The following is a 21,297-nucleotide window of genomic DNA, read 5'->3' on the forward strand; positions in this document are numbered from 1 at the left end:
AGGTGTCTTCCCCTGAATACGGAGCCTCCAGACCGCCCGCCCCGGGGGCGTGGCTAAGGTGGATGGGGTTTCCACACTGGGGGTAGTGAAGACGCCTCACCTGGGGCCGTTTCTTACCTGCAGCTTCCATACCGCCGCCTTGCAGGACGCTGCAAAGAGAGAGGCAGCTTCCGCACGGGTGGCCAAAAACGCGGCTTTTTTTTTCTTTTGCCGGCTGGCAGATGCGCAGCTGCGCAGCTGCGGTGGTCAGCACCGGCGGCAGGAAGCGTATGTGCACATTTAAAGTGCCCAGGCCCCTTTAAACTTTTTCCCCTGCCCTACCCAACAACAAAGGTGGCCTCCTGCCAGCTGGTGATGGCATCCTTGTCCGCTTGCACATTGCCAGTCTCACTGGCATCATGGATGCCTCTTCTCCTTTGGCCCCCGTGCTCTTGCTGAATCTGCAATGCACAGCCACAGCTGTCGCCGCTGCCACCACTGCCACTGCTGTCCCCCTGCCATCCCCCATCACCTCCCTTGTACATATGTAAACATTTAAAGTTTTAGTGTTTTTTTTATTGTTAGGTGAAAATGGCGCAGGAATGTGTGTAGGGGTTCACTTTAAATTCCAAACTTTCCACAATTCTAGCAGCGCATGCGTACATGTTGCTCTAGGGTTAGGGTTACGAGCATTAAAATAGAGTGCAGCTGTGCTGCAGCTTCCACATCTGCCTGGCATCTGACGCTGCAATTAAAGCCTGACTGCAAACCGCGACTCATTATGCGACGCAGCAGACACGGAGCTTTTAAATGGTCAACTTAAATTAGCAGCGTAACAATTCTGGCGTATCGGTGCAGCAGCTTACATACAGAGATGCGCACGTACGCTGCTTATCAAAAAGAAGCGGGAAAAAGCGGCACCTTTTTAATGCCGCTTCTTCCCGCTTGGGGTGTGCGGGCGGCGTGTTCATGGCGGCATTCAGGTAAGGCCCGTCTAAAGGCTACACCTTCATGACGTCATGAACACACCCCTTTTTGCCCGTCTGTAACCCGCCATAGGTTCACAGAATCAGAGAGTTGGAAGAGACCACAAGAACTATCCAATCCAAACTCCTGCTATGGAGGAACAATCAATCAAAGGATCCTGACAGATGGGTATCCAGTCTCTGTTTAAAAATCTCCAAAGAAGGAGACTCCACCACTCTCTGAGGCAATGTATTCCACTGGCGAATAGAACTTCCTAATATTTAGGTGGAATCTCTTCCTCTAGTCTGAATCCAATGCTTTGTGTCCTGGTCTCTGGAGCAACATTTTAAAAAAGCTTGCTCCGCCCTCTATATGACATGCCTTCAAATATTTAAACATGGCTATCATTTCACCCCTTAACCTTGTATTCTCCAGGCTAAGCATACTCAGCTCCCTGAGCCTCACCTTACAGGGCATGGTTTCCAGGGCTTTCAACATTTTGATCATCCTCCTCTGAACACACTCCAGCTTGACAATATATCTCTTGAATTGTGGTTGAATTGTGAGAGATCTGTTCTTGTTTAGAACTAAAACGGGTGTCGCTCCATTCTAAATTTTGATTGAAGTAAAAAAAAAAAAATTAATGCCGTATTGTTGAAATACATAAATGTGTAAATGTTCATCAAGTTTTGAAACTTCAGAATAATTCAAGTAGACATGAACTTCAAAAAAGTGAAATCCATAATGGTGGTTGTTCTTGTTGTTTTTTACATAGTGAGTGATCTAATGAGGACTGCAAATCTTAAAGCAGTGCTAGATTTATCTTTGGATGTATAAGTCACTCACATAAGGTCAGCACACTTAGGCCTGTACTATTCGTTTCCTGAAGACATTTATCTCATTTGTTATGATTTGCCTTTATTTATAAAGTGAAGTATGGCATGGTGTTACACTAATGAGAGTGTAAAATAAGCTACATGCTTTGGCATGTCCTGATGAGCAGCATTTACCTTTTTAATAGTACACATTTTTACTTGTACAGATCAACTGAGGCATTTTATTTGGCTAATGAACCCATATGGGAATATGGTTTAAGGGCTAATACCACTTAGAGTACCAGTTAGAAGCAGTTCATATCATTGTTCATAGCTTGCTTGTGAACGTTACCAGCACATAGACCAATGGATGGCTATGAAGTTTTGTTTAATCTTATTGCAAGCCTGTTGTAGAATAAATTTTGATTTATTCCTCAATAAGAAACAGATGTTTTTGCTTCAAACTACTTCCTGTTACCTCTGGTAGTCTGGTACGGAGTAGGTAGCCAGGCTGAAAGATGGATATAAATAAATTGCATTATATTCTTGTTCTCTTGTTACATCTTTATTGTTAATCTTCATTATTTAAAGTGACAACCATGTGAGATGTGGTTTACCTGTGGGCAGGAACATTCCCAGATATTACAATATCTGTTCCTCAGATATTACAATAATAATTAAGTGTTATTCATTATCTATATATTAATATTTCAGTTTTAGAGGAACCCCTTAAAAGGTAGGTTACAAAAACTGAGGACAATATGATCCCACATAATCAATAAAACAAAACTATATAAGCTACTATTTAAAGATAACAGCTCATCTAAAAAGCCTTCTTAAAAATAATACTACCACAACCAATTTATTTAGAACCATTTCACAAATAAAAGAATACCGGGGCAAAGATGACTTTATACAATATGAATTAATAACATAAACCAATCATGGGGTTTCATACCTTTATTTTTTCCATTTAAATTATATCCTATTGTGAGACCCAGAGCAATTGATGGCACATGTTAAAAAAAAAATACTGTAGAGCTAAAACAATATGTAGTACAAAAGTTAAAAGAAAAGCAGAAAAACTGGACAAGTGAGTAAATTCAAGATTAATCCAGAAAAGTCCATCTTCCTCCAGTCCATTATTTGTCAATACACGTTGGTTTAGTACCAAAACAGTTCCTTGGTAATTGGATTGAAAGGAGAGTATGGACCTTATCACACGGAGGCACTTACGTGGGTAAAACATTGCTGAACTGTTGCAGAAGCACAAAGGTGGTATCGTCCATCGTGCTTCTAAAATGTAATTGAGGATTCCCACTTTCCTTCTGTTGATGAAGCGTTCACAGAGGAGCCGGGTTTTTGTGGGGTTTTTTTAATAACAGAAGATCCTGTTATTCAAAAAATAGCTTCTCTGCGAATGTTTCATCAACGGAAGGAAAGCGGGAAGCCTCAGTTGCATTTTTTTTTCCTTCAGGAAGGTTTCCAGTTTCTTCTTATGAATGTAGCCTACAACACCTGGTGTCCATTGTCAGTCCCCCATCCAAGTATTAATCAGGGCTGACCCTGCTTAGGTTCTAATATGAGATGAGATGTTATGCCTTTAGGTTATTTAGGCATTCAATATCTTTCTATCTACTTGTCCAGCTATCTCTATATGTCTGTGTCTGTCTGTCTGTCTTTCTGTCTGTATTCATGAAATGAAAATTCATTTTTGTGGCAGCTTCCTTGACATATGATCGGTAATAAAAAGTAATAGCCATGGGAAGACAAAGTCTTGTATTTTCAAGAATAATTTACAATATAGTATCAACTTCTTATAGTCTGGTGTTGTTTTTCTATGACTAGAAATGTGCTCTTGTGAAAGGACAGTAATGAACAACTTCTTTGAGACTAATAACATGAGATTCTGGTTTGTCAGGGAGATTGCTTCATAAATACTGCTTCCTCTCCTGAAATCCTGGTGCTCTGTGATATCCCAGAAGTCACAAATCAAGTAGCTCTTGTTACTGAACAAGCTAAGTTTCAATACATTATTATTCAAAGCAGATTATTCAACATGCTGTCATATTGTTTTGAAAAGCTACTCACTGACCTGGTCACATATTTTAGCTATGTAGAAGATGATAAAATGGAAAATGCCTTGGGCAGCAGGCAATCCTCCTGTCCTGGTCATGGAATAATCTTCAGTGTAATTTCTAAGAAATGCAAAGCCCTGCCACATTTGCTTAAAGAACTGAAGGGTTAGATGAGGAAAGGAGCATTAGTTCCATCCTTTCTTCTCATTCCCCCTTCCTTCCCCCATATTTGCTTCCTAAATTTTCTTCCCATCATTCACCAGTCATCCTTCTTTCTGGGGACAGAATCATGGTGGGGTTCCTTCATTAACATGAGTGAGTGTTATTCATGAGCTTGTTCCTGACAATTTTAGAGGTGTTGTTTAGATATTGTATTTTCTGTGACTGAAACTATGTTTGAAATTTAGCTTAATTTGCAAGTACAGTACAAATCTGTGTTGCATTTAATTAATGGTTATGTTTCTGCAGCCTAAGAACACATCTGGACTATAACAGAAACTTTGATAGATGAGCAAGCAAAAGTTTGGCTTGACTGACTTTTAATTAAGGAGGTTTCCTTATAAAGCAAAGTTTGTTTCTTAGCAATGAAGTGGCAAATAATGTCTCTTATGACCAACACATTCCTAACATTTATATCCGTTAAATGTCATGCACATATCACTCATATTTTGATTTGAAATAGGATGAAAGGGGAGAAAGCAGTAGCTCAGATTGTGCTTTGGCTTTGTTTTGTTTGTCCTCCTACTTCCTAAAAGATATGTCACCTTATGTTACCTGAGTAAGAAGATTGCAAACATAATGTCTAGATTTTGAGATCTCCTTGGTGGATTAAGTTTATTACACAGGATTTGCTTCTAGAAAGCAATAAAGGTGTGCATCAATTTTAATAATGCATTCTTTGGAATCCTGACATTCAAGTGAGCTGTGTGTAACTCTGATAGAATGAAATCAACCATAAAGGACACATTGTAGAGAGCAGAGGGAGAAGTTGATTTCTGAACTCAAAAGTTCCTTCATTGAAAAATTGCTTCCTATTATTGAAGGGAGAAATGGTGTAGAGAAATTTCAAAATATATAATTAGCATATAGAGATATCATTGAAGATATGCCTTGTCTTCCATGCCTTTTATGGATTTTTTTTAAATCACTCTTTACAATACCATTTACTCTGAATATAACACAATCATGTTCTGAGGCCCAGGAGTTCCTAAATAATTCCCAGAGAAACTGGTATTGTCAACTGGGGCTAATAAGCTTGGCATCAACTCATGGGCAGGCAGTGGCACAGTGGGACTTATTGAAGTTGGCATTCCTTGTTATAGAGACCCATCTTCTTTTCTATCAGGATTATTTTGAGTTTCCTTTTTTAAAAAATCAAGATTCTTTTATGCTGTTTCCTGCAGGCAATATAGAATCACTTGTAAATCATGGAATGACACTGGGGATGAAGAAGAGCAACAGGTTGTGTTCTGTACCTGGACTTTCAATGTAAACTAATGCTTACATAGGGGAAACCAGTTCCATAAAGAATCATTGCAGACTTGGGAATACATTGAAATAGCCAAATGGCTAGTGATTTAATTCAACCCACCACTAATATTAAACAGGTTTAAAGCAGAAAACATCATAGCTTATTTATTCCAGGTTAGAGAAATGGGTGATTCTCCCCAGAGGCAGCAACTTGTTGATGCCAAGGGGGGTTGGCTAGGATTAAGTGGTTTGCCCCTAGATTAAAGTTCCTTTTCAGAGAGCAACTCTGTTTTGGTTTCCCCAGTAGACATTGTGGAGGAAGCACATTAAGGAGAAGAGAGAGCGGCAACACATCTTTTGTGTTGATGTGTTTTCTTTGCTACAGGAGAGCACAACAGGAGGAAAGGCAATACATCTTCTGCTGTACCCTCTCCAGTGGATTTGCCATGTGTAGAAAGCAGGCTCAGGCTGCATCTACACTGCAGAATAAATGCATTTTCACACCACCTTAACTGCCATTGATCATTGCTATGAAATTCTGGGATTCGTAGGGTTTAGACTTCTATTTAGACTTCTCTGTCAGAGGGCTCTCGTGCAAAAGCAAACTATAAATCCAGGATGGACCTATGACAGTTAAATTGGTGTCAAACTGCATTAATTTGACAGTACAGCCTTTGATGTTTCCATCTAAGCACAGGAAACACACTCCAGCCATTCCAAAGTTCTAAGGCTGCAATTTCTTCCTCCCAAGCAGGCAGAATAAACATTTTCCTCTACACAATGGCACAATTTGAATTTCATCTTTACCTCGACACTTCCTCTTCTAAGCAGGCAAAGGAAACCCCATTTCTTTCTGCAGGTCCAACACTGTAGTTGTTTTCTCCCACTCCTCCAGCCAAGGGAAGTAAAACCAAGACAGTTCAGTCAACTTTTCTTATCACTCAAAGTCCATGACACTCTCACCTTACCCTTTTTATTCTCTCTCATCTTTTTCCTCACTCAGCTGCACAGGAATATCAAACTATGAATTTTGGGTGGGACTTCTGTTTATTTGTTTATGGGGAGGACTACTATGCTTAGCCCTCCACATTCATGGATTTCGCAGATTTGATTATCTGCAAATTTGATTTGCAGCAACTCTGGCAGGAGTTGACCATAGAGTTGTGCTGGAGAACCTAGAAGTTCCTAGAGAAAACAATTTGCTAGGCATTTGTAAGTCCTCCAACATGGTTCTATGATCAACTTCTGGCAGATGCTAACCAGAGTTACACTGGAGGACCTCTTAGGTGAAAAGAATAGTGTTTTTATTTGTGGTTTTTCCACATTCACAGGGGTCTTTCACCCCTAACCCCAGCAAATGTGGAAGAACCACTGTAAACCTGAAATGCTATAAATTGGGGTAATACAAATTGAGGCTCACTTGCAATACTTGTGTGTTTCACATCAGAAGTAACACAGCATAGCAATGTAAATGGAGCCAGTAAAACCATTAAATCCAGCATTTAAAATTGCGTAGCTGCAGCACTGTGTTTGAAACCCACCACTAGATTTGCTGTCCTTCGCCTACCCTCATAACCAGACAGTCTCTCATGATTTGGTTTAACTATATGTGAAGTTATATTTAATATGGCAAAACCATATTGTGTTGTGTGGGAGGTTTCTTTTGTCCTGCGACTCAGCACTTTCCACCATTTTCTTGTTACTCTATTGTTCATTATTCCATTGAGTGGTCTTTTCCTTCTGTTTTATCCCTCATTTTATATGCTCTGCCAAATTACAACCACTCCATTTAAGAGATAAAAGACTCATGGGTTAAATTTTGAAGACGAGGGCACCATTAAAAGATGCTCTTTCTCTCTCTCTCCCTTTTAGTTAAAGGCTAAATTATTCTTTGTGTAGCTTATCCCCTGCAGATTAAACTCTGAAGTAGCTATTTAAGCTCTTGAAGAGGTTAGAGCAGGTCAGCAATTTATTCCTGAAATATGTATTTAGGTTACAAACTAATTTTGATGAAAGTGCTAAATATGTGCCCCCAAATACTTGCCATGTTATACATCATTAACATTTCAAATTTGCTCATTGTTTCTTGACCTATTAGTCATTCTTTTTAAATAAAATAAAATTTCTAAAAGTAAAGCATATACTACATCACTCTAATAAGCTGTGGATTGATGATATTTTGGCAAAAAAGAAGGGTGGAGAGAGAATACCTTTACTCACAGCAGTAAAGATTCACTACTTTATACTCCATATAGAATGCTCAAATATTCACTTTACACATATGAACAAAGTAATTCAGATTAAACTGTCTGGGTTCTTTTCTTCTTTCTCATTTGAGTATGTAGCATGATTGGACTCTTCTCTACTGGATACTTGTTTGATTCCTTAGAGAACATAGTTTTTTTGCTGTTGTTTCTTTTTGATTTGGTTTTCATTTTTTGTTAAGATATAACTTCATTTCTTAAATTAATGGCATAAAGATGTATTTCAGAAATAAATGTTGCCACCGTGCATACAACTAGGCTGCTTAAAATCCATTTTAAGTCAGTGGGGTTTGAGCAGGCTAATAGTGTGCAGGACTGCAGCCAAAATCAACAAGGAACTAAGCCTAGATAATGAGTGTTGCTATGAGCCTATATGCACTTCACCCTGTTCCTAAAGATGGTCTTTGGATCTATGAATTATTAACACATAACTGAGTAGCAGAATAAATAATTGATCTCATGAAGTGCTGTGCAGCCTCCTTTCCCTCTGGTTTTTTAAATTTATTTCTTGTCCTACAGGCACCTATGGTGTTGGCTGGTACTCTTTGATCCTTTTGCTCTTTGCTTGTGGCACATGATAATCTGAATTTCATGGGTTAACATTTTAACACTTTTTCAGTATGGAGGTTTCTGCCTGGTTATGCTGCACACAGGGGGCTTGTTCCTGTTCATGGTGAGGCTTTATTGCTCATGAGTAAAAAGGCAGTTGCAGCCTACTTTGTGGTTTTTTGCTTTGTTCTGACATCTTGACTGTCATAGGAGATTATTCTGTTCTATGGGAGATAGCTCATGGGAGTAAATGTCTTCTGACACTGCTACACCCGGATCTGTCTGGAGCCATATAATTATGCATTTTGCCTTATCTGGCAATCAAAATTTGGGGAAATTACTTTTTTTCCCCAAATCAAAGAAGAAGAAGAAGAAGAAGAAGTAGTAGTAGTGGTGGTGGTGGTGGTGGTGGTGGTAACGTTCAAGCTCTGGGAATTATCAGCTGGTAGTGTTTTACATTACTCTGACTATACAATATCAATCACAACCTTTGAAAGTCAACAATACATTGACAGAAATGGTTCCATTTCAGTTTTTTCAGATAAAGATCTTTGTATTTACACAGAAAATTGATGGCCACCACCTTTTAGTTGGAGGGTTGTGATGTACTTTTGTTTTGTTTTGTTTTTGTTATGCTTTTAAAATCTTGTGATTATACCTTGTTTTAAATTACTAGTTGTTTTTAATGTGATTATTTATTCAACTGTCTTTTATCAGGATTTCAGCTGTGTTTTGTTCAAATCTTGTTATAAACCAATTTGGGTCCTGTATTAGGAGAAAGTGGACAAATATAAATTAAATAAATAAAAGATAAAATTTGGCTGCTATCCTTTTGGCCTGTGTAACTATGCCACCACAGGTAGCGTTGGCAGAGTGGCATGGATAAAATGGCTGCAGGCATTACAGCAACAGTGGCACAGCAACTAAAGCCTTCTCTGTCAGAAGGAGAGACTATCCTGCCTCTTTGCAAGCTAGTTGGGGGCCAGCAGGGCAGCTTTTGCTAAAGGGAAGGAAGGCTTCCTTTCTTGTCCTTGCGCCACAAGTCCAAAAGGTCCTGACACCAGGATAATAGGCTAACAGGATTCTGCTCCTGAAGGCAAATTTAGAAGTATATGGTGATGCAAAAAAACAATGGTGCAAAATCAAATGAGTATAGCTTTACTTTTCCACCATTCTTTGTGAATCACCCTGTAGATTTTGGAAGCACGTTATGTAGTTGCTGGATTCATGTTATGTCAGGAAACACCACACTTTTGGGAATGTTGGAACTCAGTCTTTCCAACCAGGACAGTGATGGTGAACCAGTCAGTGCCTTTTCCTCAGGATTGAATAATCATCCGCAATCCTCCCGACTACCATTCCCTTCTACTTTTTGTGTCATATCTTTTTAGATTGTAAGCCTGAGGTCAGAGAACTGTCTAATTAAAATCTGTAAGCTCCTCTGAGAGAACCTCTGTAACTGAAAAGTGGGGTATGAATACTCCAAACAACAAACAAACTCTGAGACGATGTCCAGGTTTCTGCAGTGCATTTACGCAGCTTAACTCAGTGTAGCTGTTGCTAGAGATGTCAGATTTAGCTACAGTGACACATGCTTTGATTGCACTCTATTTGGACTTCTGTAACACACTCTGTGGGGCTGTCTTTGGAAATTTTAGCATGTCCAAAATGCTACATCCAGAATGCTTACAATGGTAAGTTATAGGGAACATATAACTCCCTTGTTAAAACAGCTTCACTGGCTACTGGTTCATTTCTGGGCAACGTTGAAAGTGCTGGTCATGACATATAAATCCATGGGTTAGGTTCAGACTATCCAAAACACCGTATCTCATCATACAAACCAGTCAGAATGCTAAGATCTTCAGGGGAATGCTTTCTCTTGGTTCTGTCAACATCACATCAGTTGGTGAGGACATGAGAGAGAGTCTTCTCAGTGGCTGCACTCACCCTCTGGATCTCCTTTCATAGGAGGCTGGAATGGCCCTCTCCCTGCTTTCCTTTAGCTGAAAAAGAGTTTTTGGTTTAAGCAGACTTTTAATGTGTAAGCAAGGAGCTTCTTATTGAGATGGTTTATTTATTTCTTAAAAACTCATATATATCTTTATCATATGATTTTATGCCTGTTTTATGTGGTGATTTTGTTTTAAAGGGTTGTTTTTTTTATTAACTCCCTCTGGGAATCATCTTGGGTCCCACTCTGGGAGAAAAGTGACACACAAATGAAATTATTTTATTGATTCCAGCCATGCACCACTCCCTGTGCTTTAAAAACTAAGCACCCTATATGCAAAATTGATTTTCTTTTATTGCAGTTTGTGGATAGTGAACATCAAGAAAATTAGTCTCTTGTTTCCAAAAACTAAGCTTAAAAGGTTGTTGCTAAGATTGTTTTTTCTAGAATTGTAACTTCAACTCTATTATCTGCTTTCATAATTCATATAGTTCCTACTGTCAATGTGAACTTGTTTTATTATTTCCCTGTACATAGTTGAAGCTCAACCTATCCTAGAAAACGCCTACATGCTTTGCATTTTATTTGGATTACAGCCACACTTTTTAATTTGTCCCAAGTGTATTCCCCCTCTGTTTCTTGCCTGATCTCTAGTTAACCATAGCACTATTTCACTGTTATCAACTTACTTCTACTTCGTGCTGATCTCTAGTTAACCATAGTACTATTTCACCATATCAACTTACTTCTATTTCACTATATCGACATATTACTACATTGCTATATTACTACATCGCTATATTTCACTATATCAACATATTACTACATCACTTTTTCGCCTCATATTTCTTGTCATGACAGATCCATAACTTCTGGATATGACACCTATTGAACCAATGACAATTTGGCAAGTAAATGCACATGGAAGTTCTATTTCAGAGCTTCTATTTTAATTGGGAATAACAATAGGTATAAGCACTTAGTTAAATTGAGGTTTGGTTGCTTTTATTGAATTTGTTTAGTTACCAGACTGCCATAATCATTTTCAAAGGGGGAAAATGGATTTATATCCCCTTGAAAGACCGTGACATATTATAATAGGAATGAGTTGAGGAATTCAGAATATTAACTGTATAGATAATTTTGATCTGTTTTTCTTGTTATATATATGTATATAGGGGAACGGGGGGGGGGGGGGGACAGAACAGAATTATATGCGTGATATTTATGTTTAATTTGGATATATTAGGCCTATTTTGTTTGTTTGTAAATGCTTCAATAAAAATTTAATTTAAAAAAAGAAAGACCGTGACATACAAGTTGCTGCTCAGAACTGAATATTTTGAAAGGAAAACAGGAGTCACATAGCAGATAAATTTCAACTTCAAATGAATAAAACTGGATAATTAAGCAAATATTTATCAAAGTCAAGCTCTTTTTTTAAAAAAACTGTTTTGAAATGTCATCAGTGAAGCCCACTCAGAGAAGAAGAGTAAATGCCACCTACTCACTTTGATGTAAGGGATAAGATTCTTATGCCTCATCTGGGTAAACCAAAGAAAGGTTTCCTTGCATACAGGCAGAGTATTAGAAACTCTGAGTAAGTAAGTGAAGTGTATTTGATATGCAGCTACTATCGATCCCATTTAATGATTCCTTTGAAAGTGAAACAACTTTATTATCCTGAATGACTGACATTGGTTTTTTCACTTTGTTTGATGGATGTTGCTGCTATAGAATGACAGTTGTTCATAGTAATATTATTGAGCTGTCATAGTTTGATGGATTGATTGATTGAGAAAGCTGCTGAGTTTTTTTATAAAGTTTTGAGACTAGTGTGCTTCAGAGGCTAGATATCTGATTCAGGGATGGGATTCTGGTAAATCCTGCACAGTGATTTATCTCAGACTACCTGGATTAGGAGTCATGGTAAGCACAGTGGCTGAACCTATTAGCTATATAGAATCAGTATTGAAGTTTGATTTCTATACTGGCCATTAGGTGATGCTCATGTATACAGTTGCTTCTTTTATGCTAAAAGAATATACTTCCAATGAACAAACTATTGACTTCACAAAATTCAGTCAGTCATTTTCCTGCTTCATTTCTTGATCCTAGGCCAAATGTTCCTACAATCTTTGAGTCTGCTCTGTTTCCTGTGTTTGAATTCCAGTTGCCTATGATTAATAAGCAATCCTGTTTTGGTGTGTGTGGGCAGGACTGGCATAGCAGACTCCATCTTGCAAGGAAACAGACTCCTCCCCTTAAGTTCTTTCCCACATGCACAACAAACTTACTCAGGCAAGTGTGGTACAACTGTACCTTTAATAAGAAAATAACTTTGTATCCAGTAGATGATAACTCAAAACATAAAGTCCAGTCTTCAAGTCAGACATTCCCACTTCCCATTATGACATGGCTTGTTTCTCAAAGCTTCTCTTGTGGACTCCACCACTCATCCTCCAAATCCTCAAGGTCTCTGGTTGTCCATTCCCCAGAGCCCACAAAAGCCCAGGCTCCCTCCTTTTGAGGGTTCTGTCGCCTCTCCGCCTCTTGGGGCCTCTGCTTTGGCCGTAGGGCCCTTCTTGGAAGAGGCACAGGGACTCTGTCCCTCTCTGGCCTCCTTAAACCCTGTTCCTTCCCTTCCCCGGCCGCTGCTGCCCGAACAGCTCTTCCACATCCATCCTTCCTCCCCGCACGCCTCAACCCTTCTGCTTTTATAATCCTTCCAGCTCCTCCTCCTTCCCCTCAACTTCCACCACCTGGCTGCCCTTAGCCCCTTCAGCTCTCTCCACCTGGGTGAGTACCTCACTACAGTGTGTAAGCTATTTCTTCCTGGACTCTGACATAGACTCTTTCCATTCTTCTTCTGCCTCCATAGGTGGAGCATAAACTTGGATGATGGTTATATTGATGAGTTTTTCCTGGAGTCTTACTGATATTATTCAGTCAGGCTTTACATTATATCCATTGCCTGCTTTTGCTACATATCTCCTGTTCATATCACCCAATTTCTTCTTAGATTTCATTTAATGAGTAAAACATTGTACAATTTTCCGACTCAAAATGCCCCATTCCTGTCCACTTTAGCTCACTCATCCCAGTTTATACATTCCATTTCTTGTCCCCTAATTTATGCTTCTGACATTCCATTTTCCTATAATATGTGTTGTGCAGCTTCAGACTTTCATTTAACCTCTTAGAACATCAACAGCTGAATGTCCTTTGGGCTTGAGTCCACTTGCATCATTAGACACAGTGCTACTTATTTTTGTCCTCTGCTGTACCCCAGTAGCTCACTGAGTAACATCTGACCTATACAGTTTCATCTTCTGGCACTATTCTCTTGTTTTAATATGTATTGTCTCATCATGAGGTTTTCTTGGTTAAAAAAAAGCATTTAAAAGGTTAAAGTGTGCCACTGCCATTGTGTCTGAGAATTCCTCCTCCACTGCTGCTGCCAAGTAGCTGTTTAGCACATTTAAAAAAGACTTATATCATACTTAATGGAATATAGGCAAAATAATGATGATGATATTGATGGTTCTTGTTGTTGTTGTTCTCCTTTGTGGAAATTGATAAATTGATCCTCAGGAACAGCCTCTTAATAGTTCATTGCATACCCTAATTCGGGGAGTTGGAATTACATCTCCGGACTCACTTGTGAATTGGGAGAAGCACAAATATGTGAAATACTTTACACACATATGCCAGTACTCTGCATTTGTATTTGTATCTGGACTGATGGAGTAGAGATGCCTTAGTTGAAATATATGTGTGAATATATATAAATGGTTATAAAAAATATTAATTGATGTTCAGTGTCAATAATATCTGAACCTCTGAAAGTTGTCCACCATATACGTGTTGTGAAACAGCATAGCCAGTGAAAAGGAAGAAAGGATAAAATAAGATACAGATACACTCATATTGACTGTAGCCCTATAAGCCAGACCTGACTATAAACTGTTACACTGGCAAAAACAGAAACACAGAATTAAGCACTACCAGCTGCAGGCAACTGCTCTAGATGCAGAGAGTCATTTATCTCTTATTGAACCTCAGAAGACTATAATATATTCCTCCATGCCCCTCCCCAGTTTATTTATAACTGTAATTATAATAACTGTAACTACAACTGCCCCAGAAAAATATTTTGTTTTGTTTTTAAGGGAAGGACATGGCAAAAAATCCATTGGGATTAATGAAGGATATTTTATAAATTTAAAAGTGGCTGATACATTGAATAAATCATACATGCCATAGGCTTGAGGTATACTGTGGTGCATGAGGAGGTAAGGTAAATTATACCAAATATAATTTTCTTGGGAAGAGTTAAAAGTATGAAGTTTGATTTGTAGGAGTTGTGTGAACTCTGTAATTTTTATTTATACTGATTGTGCAAACAAACAACTCACATTATTTTTACAATTTATTAATTATCCTTCATTTATCCTTGGACAATGTACCTGAAATTAAAAGAGGCAGGAATAGACGTTAAAACTGATCAACAGAAAACAAACAAACCCAACAATGATGCGGTTCCTGCTGCTATTAACATTTTTTTAAAAAGAATATTTTGATTTTGTGCCAAAATAAAAAAGTACCCTAAAGTAAGTCCTAAATTCCCTAAAGGCACCAGATCCTGTCTGATCTTGGAAGCTAAGCAGGGTCAGCTTTGTTTAGTACTTGGATCGGAGACTGCCAGTGAATACCAGATGCTATAGGCTGCATTTCAGAGGAAGTGGCAAAACCACCTCTCCTTGCCTATGAAAACCCTATGAAATCCATGGGTCACTGCAAGCTATCAGATGACTTGAAGGCACCTACACACTGCACAATGTGAACATTAATTATTCAGTCCCCTAGGAGAGTTTTTGAATCTCAGGATGCTGCAACAGAAAACCACTTATATGAGCTGTTGAGCTTGTATATCAGGGTCCGGATTTGAGGAGTCACTTGTCCTTTGTGACACGCTAGCTAATTTTCTCTTGCAAATATTCTGCTTGTCAGATATATCCATGGAATGTCTATTTGTATCCATGGTGGCTTAAAAAAATCTCTGTGAGCCCTGAGCTATAGCTTCATTATAAATTTTGTGCAAAGGGCAGCTTGTTCCTAAACTCCCATGTGTACCGGCTAATTAGAAGACTGTGATTATGCCCCTTCCTACTCTAGGGAAGGGAGTAAAATGTGACATGCTCTGCCCGATACAGCGTGTGTTTGATTTCCCAGGCTCACTAGCTTTAGGAAAATATACTCAAGTGCTGTGTAATTAGGAGCTGTCCTTCGAATATGTTGAACGAATTCAAGTCTTTATTTTGATTTCCAAGCATGTTCCGTTAAGGCTGCCCCCATGGAAGTGATGGGGGGAATCTGCTAAAACCTTGGAAACTCAAATTGTTAATTTCTCTAGAATGGAAGAGCCATTGTTCACACCATGAAAACTGCTAATTCTTGCTTGTAGTGAGTTTCTAAGAAGCCTTGAGATATGCTTGGGACATGCATGAACCATTTTTCCAAAGATTTTCTAAAGGTGGCACCAAAAGTTGTCAAAATCATCAAGAAGCATAACCTCTTCACTTACTTGTGATATAGCAATAGCTGTATAAAGAAAGGGCTATGGGCAGCTGAGGTGAAATGGGAGCCATGAACTAGGAGTCATGGAGCAAAGCCATTAGTCAAACCAAAGAACAAGCCAAAACTAGAAGACAAATGAACAGGGAAGATTGAAAAGTAGACCAGATGGAAGAATGAAAAGACAACCAAGATTGCAGGTGCACAGTAGAGATCTAGAAGACCTAGTTCCTTAAGCAAATCTGAACAGGAACAGGAAACCATGCCTGGGAAACAATGTTACCAATTGAGGCCTAATGATATTAAGTCACTCAAACAAATGCTCCAACATGCAATTTATTTTTACCTCACATGGGCAACTTAGTGCATGCTAATTCAGATGCTCCTTCTTTCAAGTCCGAGATCTCCACGCATGGAGGCTTTGAAGATAACGTGAAGGGAATTGTCAGACGTTTCACTTAAGACTACTTATAGGCTATGCTTCTTCCCTTCCCTAGAAGACAATTTAGAGAGATGCTATCTGCATCTTTGTTACATCACAAAGCTCATCTTCCATGTTTCCTTTCTTTCCATGCTAACTGCTGCAGACTCACTGTAAGTGGAATGTCAGGAAGAAGAAGAATCAGCAAGAAAGGTTGATGAATGCTATATAGAGAAACGTATGGATATTATATAAATAAAATATCATTGCTTTCCCCTCCATTTGTTATTGATTTCTATCATACTTAAACTTCTGTACAATGTAAATATCCAAACACTATGTGAATCAGTGAAGTGAACTTGAAAGATTATGAAACTCCCATCCACAGAAGATTTGGTCAGCCCCCTCTCTGCCATCTTTCCAATGTCAGGCAAAGGACTTTTTATTTAGGCAGGATTTGGTTTTTAACCTGCTGCAGCAGATGGAGCATTTAATGGATGTGTTGTGTCTGTCTGTTTTTATTATATTTAAATGTCTTCTTTAAACTGTTTTTAACTTGTAAGGGGATCTTTTAGCACCTTTGAGACTGAGAGAAAGGAAGAAGTTGGTAGCATAAGCTTTTGTAGACTTAAGAGGCAGTACAGATCAGAACTTTGTGTTGACCTGACTGCATTCTAGGGGTGAAGAAGGGCTGAGTGTTTACACGCTCATAGCCCTTCTTCCTCCCCTTGGGCACCAACTGGGCTCACGCCTGTTTACACAGGGTGCGCCATGATGACGTCCCTCGTGTGCTGCACCCAAACAGCACTGAACACAAGGGCTGTCATAACTCCATGGCACGGCGGTTATGGCGCCCCTTCTACGGTGCAAAAAGAAACCCCTTTTCAGGGCTTCTTTTTGGTCCATGCGCAGGCCATGCCATTTGGTTGCCGTGGCCTGCTCCAGGGATCGAAGGGGCAGCCCTTAAATCTACTTCCTTGGATGATGGAGTGAAGATCTGATGCTTTAGGCATGTATTTTATATACTGTCATGGCCAGCCAAGAGGAGGACTCAGAGGACGACGAGGAGGACTCGGCTCCTCAGGTACCACAGGAACCTGAAGCTGTGCCAGGCCCCAGTTCTGCCCTGCCAGGTCCAAACTCTGCTCTCCCAGCCCCAGTGGATTTGGCTCAGCCAGACCCTAGCTCTGTGGGATCTCCTGCAGTGGAGCCTGGGGCTCAGCAGCCCAGCCTTGCCCCCTAGAAGTGCCAGACTTGGAAGACATAGAGCAGCAGAGCATTGAGGTTCCTATATTCAGCCAGAGGAGATCAGAAAGGACATGACATCGGCATTCCAAGAGGCTTGCTGAGAAAGGCTCATTAGCTACTCAGCAGCTGTGATAAGGGAGCTAAATATAAGATACCTGGCACACTCTGAACTCTCTTGTCAGAGTCTATTGGTTCTCATTAGTGAATGCTGCTTGATCTGACTCCTTGCTTCCTAGACCTTTAACTGCCTTTGAATCCTTGACCTCAGACCGGACACCTTGACCAACCCTCTGGCACTCTTGACCTCAGACTGGACTGGTAGTATTGCTCTCTGTAATCTTGAACTTTGGACTGGCTAGTGGCTTATTCTATTCAAACGTCGTTTGGCATTGTTGCTTGAGGAACTGCTTCTTGGCAGCTCGACATGGTTTTCTTTTGCCGAGCAGGCTCTTGTCAGCCGTGTGAGTGTGTGTTGGCAGCATTCCCGGACACATAGTTTTTATTTTAAAATGTTTGAACAGTTTGCCATTTTTTTCCTTTATCAGACCAGTGCCAAATAATGTAATAAGTAAAAACAAATAGTGCAATAAGTAAATATTGGAGTAATAAAATAATGCAGTAAGTTGAGCAAGGAACCAATAATATATAGACATGTAGCTACAGGTATAAACCAGCATGACACAGTGGTTTAAGTGTTGGACTATGACTCTGGAGAGCAGGGTTCAATTCTCAGCTCAGCCATGAAACCCACTGCATGATCTCACATGCTTTTAGCCTCAGGGGAAGGCAATGACAACTGTCCTCTGAACAAAACGTGCCAAGAAAACTGCATGACAGATTCACCTTAGGGTCACCATAAGTCAGAAATTACTTGAAGGCACACAACACACACAGATACAGGTATAAAGCTTTAAAATATACATTATCTTTACCCCGAGAGTTTGTTTTTGTTTTTAATTATCATAAAATAACCTCTTAAGTATTTGCAATATGTGGATTACTGCTATGTAATAAATAGTTATGATTTTAAAAATCTGCTTCATAATAGGAGCAAACAGGCAACTGAATTCAGTACCAACCATGAAGAAATATGTCTGAAGCTAGGAAAAGAAGAGTGGCTGTCCCATTTCCTTTAGTAGAGACATCTCCAAATCTTACTGGATCACAAGAAGCTGTTTTACACTAAATCAAGCCATTGGTCCATGTAGTTCAGCACTCTCTGTTCTGTCTGAAAGTTGCTGTACTGTGATTCCATCAGAAGTTTTTCCTAGCCTTATTTCAAGATGCCAGGGAATGATCATGGGACCTTTTTACAAAGCAGGTGACTGGAGCAAATGATCTTTCCACTAAGCTAAAGACTATTTGAAACTTGGAAGTAATTAGAAGATTAATGGAATCCCTTTAAGCCTTAAAACCCTTATGGAAAGCCCATGGTTTTCTTCAGGAGCAGACTCTCATGCCAATGCTCTTGTTCTTTAAACCATTGCTGTCCACTAGTCTGATTGGTTGGTAAGATCATTCGAGTAAATCCTGCTGTGGTTTCAAGTATCCTACACTACGGTTTAAAGCAAAATTGGGCAACTGCAGAAGTCCTAGATACCAAAGTTTGAATAGCAATAGTAATAGCAAGTACATTTCTATACCACTTATCAGTGCACTTAAGCACTCCCTAAGTGATTTACAAAGTATAAGGTTATTCATCTTAGTGACCTCAGAAGGATACAAGCCTCTGGGATCCTCATGGCATGAAACCACAAAATGCCCAAAGAAAAGGGGTTATGAATGGATATTCACTTCTGATTTTTTCATTATCATTTGGGGGCCTGGGAAGGTTAGGGGCCTGCCAGTCTCTCCAAGTACATAACCAATCCAAAACACATTTACAGTTAAACGAAAATACTTTAAGCATTTGGGACAGGGAAAAAGATGGTGGGGGTGAAAACAAGTAAGGAGCCACTATGGACTGAAGACAAGTAAGAATTACCTTTGCCTGTTTGGCAGTTACGGTGGATTGACCTAGCTTGATGAAAATGTGGAGGTCTGGAATTTCATGTTAATCATTCCTGGAAAAGGAGTAGAGCTACAAAGCATTGGACTTATAATAATAAAATAAGTAGGCATTTTGTGTTGTTATGGTGTATGTATTTGTGTGTATTTACTGTGCCTCTCTGTTGCTGATGATCTCTAGCTTGAATAAATGCCCCAGGCCAGATGGAATTAATCTATCTACTGCCTCTAGACCTCTGGGCAGAGATCCTCTCTCCAGGTCTAATGCTCTTGATTCTGAAAACTTGCTGAAGTGTAGCAGATCTTGATCCAGCCACTGTCTAAATGAGAGATGTCATATTTTCCTCCCCTCCATGTAAAATGCCTTGAAAATAACCAATATAAATAAATATATGGAAGCCTTTCTCCTAAGGATTTTATGCTGGTGTTTTATGCTGGTGCAGACTGTTTTTGTGTTTCCTGGCAATTAATGCATGTCTGGTTCCTGAAGACATGCTGAAAATATTCTGCCTAGATAACTGATTTTGTCATAGAGATTCTGAAAAGAAATAATGTAGTAGCTGACATTAATCTTTTACATGTCAGAATACGTAAAAGATTAATGCCAGCTATTCCTAACATTACATGTTAGTAAACCTGCACAAAAATCAAGCTACACATTACAGCTGGCCCTCTGTATGCATGGATTCTTTATCCACAGAGACAACCATCCATAGCTTGAAAATATTTAAATATATCAATTCCAAAAGGCAAACCTTGATTTTCCCATTTTATATAGGGGGCACCATTTCACTACATCACTGTATATACACCCATGGATTTTGGTATCCACGGAGGATCCTAGTGGATACAAAGGGCCCAGTAATCACTTAGGTTGCTGCTACAACTGGGTTTTTTCCTACTCAAAAGTAAGTGTTTTGAAGAGTAATGAATCAGTATCAAGGTGCCATTGTGGTGGGACCACATACTAGGTTCTTGTAGAGAGGAATTAGGGAAGGCTGAGTAGAGTCAACTAATCACAGCTGTGAGTGGAGCCTGTGAAGAAGTATAAATCCACCTACTTGTTGGTTAAGCAGTCATATAATAGCAGTTAGAAACAGAGAGATAGGTCCAGTTAGGAATAGAGGGATCGATAAGGTCTGAACAGAGACTTTTGGTTTGATGGGAATGGAGATTGTGGAAACAGTACCAAGAGAAGTGTTAGTTTGTCTTGAACTGAGATGTTACAGTATACTGTGTACAGGGCACTTATAAGGCCATATGTTTAACTTACTTGTTTTCAAAATATCTTTACTAGTTTTATTTTCTACATTTTTGTGTGTTTTCTTTTAAGAACTGATAAAGAGAACTGCTCGTGTATTACTACAGTGAACCTAACAATAAACACATCAATTTGCCCATTATAATGGTCACCTTGGGGTCCAAGACCTAGACCCTTCAGGGGATTTTAAAGGAAAAGGGGTATAGGAGCCAAATGGTAATTAGAAACTTGATTCATAGGGCTGAAACAGATGGCCTTTTTGTGCCGCCGTCTGGGCAGCTTTATACGCCACATGCTCTGAAGCTGCCCAGAAGCCAGTTCCAAGCTGCCCTGCTGCCCACACATAAAAGATTAATGCCAGCTACTTCAGTCCCATGCCATTTACATGCCGCACACCGCTGGAGCACCTTAAAGCCAGCCCCAGCTGTGCCGAGGCGGAAATAGTCAGCTTTTCACCAGCCAAAAAGGAGCAGCTCTTTGCCGCTCCTTTTTTGGCTGGCTTCAAGGTGGATTCGGGCTGTGGCATGAGGTTGCCTCAACCCCAGTTCAGCTGCCAATTCAAAGCCAAATCTATTTTGGCCCTTAACCTCTGCTCTAGAAAGATCAGTTGTAATCTGTAATTAGTAGTAATTTGGAGTGAAATTCTACTGACATTTAGACTAGGATACCAAGTTCACATTAATGAGTATCACTGATGCAACTTGCTGA

General features: G+C 39.5%; 1 protein-coding gene across 6 annotated transcripts in view; it reads left to right on the top strand.

The window, feature by feature from the left end:
- LOC149321341 (contactin-4-like) overlaps positions 1-21,297 on the top strand; it is a 700,468-nt gene that overhangs the window by 374,423 nt on the left and 304,748 nt on the right. The gene's annotated exons all lie outside the window — the stretch shown is intronic.

Source organism: Sceloporus occidentalis, unplaced genomic scaffold, assembly GCF_023333645.1.
Source record: "Sceloporus occidentalis isolate IW3139 unplaced genomic scaffold, rSceOcc1.0.p SCAF_1, whole genome shotgun sequence".
Lineage (NCBI taxonomy): Eukaryota > Metazoa > Chordata > Lepidosauria > Squamata > Phrynosomatidae > Sceloporus > Sceloporus occidentalis.